The sequence below is a fragment of the Cuculus canorus genome, unplaced genomic scaffold (assembly GCF_017976375.1).
Source record: "Cuculus canorus isolate bCucCan1 unplaced genomic scaffold, bCucCan1.pri subtelo1, whole genome shotgun sequence".
NCBI lineage: Eukaryota > Metazoa > Chordata > Aves > Cuculiformes > Cuculidae > Cuculus > Cuculus canorus.
The window spans coordinates 1,173,394-1,178,492 of NW_026527860.1; positions in this window are offsets into that span (position 1 = coordinate 1,173,394).

The following is a 5,099-nucleotide window of genomic DNA, read 5'->3' on the forward strand; positions in this document are numbered from 1 at the left end:
CCCCTCCCTCTGCACTGAGCCACAGGCAATGTTCTCAGCTCACAGGGCTCCCTCTGTTCTCCCTGAGTGCAGCAGAGATGCTGAGGGGTTCTGACATCCAAGAACACTGCCCAGGGTGGCAGAAGGAGCTGTATAAACCCAAACCTCTCAGCCTGCCTTCTGCCCTCTCAGCTCCTCATCCCTGGGAGTGTAGTTGCTGACAGGCCCTTCTGCACCAGGAGCAGTTCCCCAGGACAAAGCTGATCCCCAACAGTGTCCCCTGTCCCCACCGTCCCCATGACCCCGTTCTGCAGAGCAGGGCTGACTCCTCGCAGCCAGCGGGCAGAGGTCCTGCTCCTCCCGGCACATTCAGCCGGCACCAAGCAGGGCTGCAGGCACAGGGCTGAAGGAAAGGCTCTCAGAAAAGGGAACGGGTGTGAGCAGCAGGGGAGGGGAATGAGAAACGGCTTCGGTTTGTCTCAGAGAAGTGTCCTGTAACTTGTCTCTGCCCTTTCCTTTCTGACAGTGCCCCACGACCAGAGGCAGCAGATGTCCAACAGCAGCTCCATCACCCAGTTCCTCCTCCAAAAATGCTCTCCAGGCAATGCTCTCAACTCACAGAACTCCCTCTGTTCTCCCCGACTGCAGCAGAGATGCTGAGGGATTCTGACATCCAAGAACACTGCCCAGGGTGGCAGAAGGAGCTGTAGGAAACCCAAACTTATTATAGTAGTATCACAGTATAGTTAGGGTTGGAAGGGACCTTAAAGATCATCTAATTCCAACCACGCTGCCATGGGCAGGGACATCCCACTGTGTTGGAGAATGGCTCGAAGAACAAGGACATGGCTCTTTAAAAATGCTACATTCCAGCAAGGCATCGGCCTGCACAAGAGACCGAATGGAGGAGTACCGAGAAGCTGCACAATCATGTTGATAGCGCGAACTGGCAAGGACACTGTGACCTTGACTAGTTTCATAAATAACCTTAGGGAGAAACCAGCTTAAGCTGAAACTGCAAGTAGGAGGACTCATGCAAAAACCTAACCCTTAGGCTTCGCCAATCAGAGTAGGACTAGTAGGCATAATTAACTCACGCTGTATATAACTGAGCTATCTGAAGGCAATAAACGGAGCCTGCTTATAACTCATATTGGGTTGTGCACGTCTTCCTTTCTCGACAAAAAACAAGGGCCTCTGAACCTCCCTCACAACAACAGGGGGGCGCCTGAACAGAGGGATCCTTGTCGGTCGAGGAAGCCGGGAAAAGCTCTGGGATGCAGTGACCGGAGGGGAAAGACTAAGAGCTTATGATTTCATTAGTGATCGTCGTGCTCTGGTCTGAATGCCTGGATCGTCCAAAAGGGATCCACCGCCCGACATCATAAGCCTTTGGAGAGATAAGATGGAATATCATAAGATTTTGGAGAGATAATACGGAACAGGGCTACACGTAAGAGTCGGAAAAAGCACCGGGATGCAGCAACCAGAGGGTGAAGATTAAGAGCTTATGATTTCGTTAGGGATCGCTGCGCTCTAGTCCGAACACCTGGATCGTCCAAAAGGGATCCGCCGCCCAACATCATAAGGCTTTGGAGAGATAAGACGGAACAGGGCTGCATGTAAGACTTTACAAATATATAAGGGTTTGGGTTTTTTTTTTCTGGCCAGAAATGGATGAAGAAGTGGCTTATGAAATATTACAACGCTTCTTAGAGAAGCGAGGACTTGACTCACAATATCTCAAACAACTTGCGGGCCTCATTGCCTTAGGAAAAACTAAGGGATGTTTTAAGGATCCGGATGAGATATTTGAGGAAAGTGAATGGCGCAAATTTGGGAACATCCCGTGGGAGGCAGTTATAGATGATGATAAAACTGTGAAGAAAGCTTGGAGAGAGATTACAAATTGTATAAAACGTTACAAGGTAGAAAAACATTGAGCAGCAATAGCTACGCAAAAACTAGAAGGGCCCGATAATATGCCGGGAAAGATTCCTTTGGGAAACGATTATGTTTCCGTGCCGTCCCCAGGGTATCCAGTAAAGGTCTGCGGACCGGCATCTCATAATTTAAATGAAAATACCACGAATAATGCTTGTGGTACTGTTTGTACTGAACAAGAGGAGGCGGAGGTTCAACCCTCCGCCGCCCCTCTTGATTCGGACTCTCCATGGGGAAATGAGGACTCCGGTGCCGCCTCGACCGTTTGTGACCCTATAGCGACACCGTGTGGCGAAAGTAAGTTAAGCATCAGCCAGAAAGGCTCGCGGCCAAACCGAAGAATATTAAACCGTATCAATTGGCAGAAAATTGCAGCAGATGCCATAGAGGCTGGAGATCAGAGCCTGCATAGTGGCATGGAAATGCAGGCATTCCCTGTAGTATATGAATTAAATGACGATGGGGACCTGCAAGGCACTCATCATCCTCTGGGGTGGAAAATTTTATCGCAGTTGTGGACCACCATCAACGAATCAGGATTGCATAGTGAACCGTACAGACAAATGCTTAATTATCTATGGGGAAACGGACTGCTGTGTCGGGAAGATATTAAAACTATTATAAGAATGATTATGACACAGTCCCAGCAAGTATTGTGGCAGTCACACTGGCATCGCCTCTGTGAAACATCCGCCCATGCTCCGCGTCCGTTTTCTTCTTCAGAGATTCTCCCCCGACCTTGCTTTTCCTGCTAATGCATTTATTATAAAGCCAGAAATGAAATCACAGAATATTCTAGCATTGCCAATTTGCATTCATTTTCAGGAACTGATTTCTAATCCAGAATGAGGGGCTGTTCAGGTGAGACACATCCTGATCTCTTGCCATGTTTCCTGGTCCAACAGCTCCCTTGCTCCTGCTGCTGAACGCGCTTTCTCTGCCATCAGCGATTCAAGCATATGCTGAACAACTCCCACTCTCAAACCCCTCAGATGTCATCACCTATAGACAGGGCTGCAGCTCTGCCTGGAGGTGATGTTCTAAGTGAAATCCCGGTTCTCTGCACTCGGTGATAGAAAAGCCGGTTAATGCATCCCGGCTTACACTGTTTCTCCGACCATAAAGGGCACAGAACAATCACAGCTTTGCTTTCAAAAATAAATTAAAGAATACATAGAAATAGGTTTCTAGGCCTATAAAAATAGGCTATAAAGAACACTTTTCAGCATGACAAACATGATGTCATCCAACACAAAGGCTATGCGTTTTTTATAACAGCTGCTCAGGAATTTTTCCGAGGTTTGCTCAGCGTCTTCTCTTGTGGGAGAATTAGAGCAGTGCGCCACAACTTGTCCCAAAGAAATGGGGAGACTGATAAGAAACGTAGGAAATATCTGAGAAGCCTTGGAGGAATGTAGTGATTTTTGAACCTGATCTTAGAATCATAAAATCACAGAATCCTAGAAGGGTTTGAGTTGGAAGGGACCTCAAAGCCCATCCTGTTCCACCCCCTGCCATGGGCAGGGACACCTCCCACTGGATTAGGGTGATCAAAGCCCCATCCAACCTGGCCTGGCACACCTCCAGGGATGGAGCTTTTGAGGTGATGGCTGCACCATGGCCTGCACATTAAGAGTCCATTAATCCTTTAGAAAGGATTTAATCATGTGCCACTGACTTTGGGCTGAGTTTTTCAAAGATCTCTGCACATTAGCTGCTTCGAGGTGTGTATATTGACCATAATAATTTAGCTTCAAAATCTCAATATTTTAAACCTATCTTACCAAAACGGAAACAACCCCGAACGCACCTACATTTATCTCCCTGCTACTCTCTAGCCCCGTTACACCATTCTGACAGGGCTAATTAGTCAGAACCCAGTCTGAGTGGTATACTATAAGGGTACATGTAGAAATTTCTGTTCTGGGCTGAATGCATAGAATCGTGTTTTGTGGTACTCAAAGTCTTTCCCATTTTCTAATATCCAAGGTTATTATCAGAGAATGATAGAATCATGGAGTGCCTCCTCCTGGATCGGATCGCACAAGACCTCATCCAACCTGGCCTGGAACCCCTCCAGGGATGGGGCAGCCACCACTGCTCTGGGCAACCTGGGCCAGGGCCTCCCCACCCTCACAGGAGAACATTTCTCCCTAAGATCCCATCTCAATCTGCCCTCTTTCAGTTTAAAACCATTCCCTCTCATCCTGTCCCTGCCCTCCCTGATCCAGAGCCCCTCCTCAGCTTTCCTGGAGTCCCTTTCAGCACTGAAAGCTGCTCTAAGGTCTCCCTGGAACCTTCTCTTCTCCAGTCTGAAGAACCCCAACTCTCTCAGCCTGTCCTTGCGCAGGAGCTGCTTCAGTCCTTGGATCGTCTCCATGGCCTCCTCTGGACTCGTTCCACCAGCTCCGTGTCCTTCCTGTGCTGAGGACTCCAGAGCTGCACACAGGGCTCCAGGTGGGTCTCACAGAGAGGAGCAGAGGGGCAGAACCCCCTCCCTGGCCCTGCTGGTCCCACAGCTTTGGATGCAGCCCAGGACACTCTTGGCTTTCTGGGCTGCAAGTGCATGTTGCCGCCTGATGTTGAGCTTCTCATCCACCAACATCCCTATGTCGGTACCACTTCTCTTTTCAGACTACAGCAAGAAAACTCTCAAAGGGGACTATGTTCCCTTTCCAAGAAGAATGCTTCCTTTGTTACAGCAGGTACATTTTCGCGATTATTCATAATTTGCAGCAAACTTATAATTTTCATAAAAACTCAGCAAGAATATAAATGTGCACCGGACACAAGTATAGAGGCAATTCTCATGTGCCTGCCTGATTCTATTTCCGAATTTGTTTGTTTCCTCACTTGCTCCTTCAGGATGTTTCAACATACCCACACCAGCTTGAACCCAGAACCTCAAAACCAGCCAAAAAGTGGAGAAATTGAAAAAAAGAAAGAAGCCAACGTAGGGAAAGTTCAGAATTTGATCATTTGGCCACAGTGCAGGTTTTTCCTTGTTGTATGAAAATAATTTGTAACTTTGCTAATTTGAATTAATCGGTGAAGACATATTTGTTTCAAAGGCTTTTTAGCGGCCACTGAGCTCTGTTGAAAGTCTGACAAAATAAAAGCCCAAGAACTACCACAAAGATTAAGCCGGTGAGCACAGGCTGCTTTATTCACCCTGA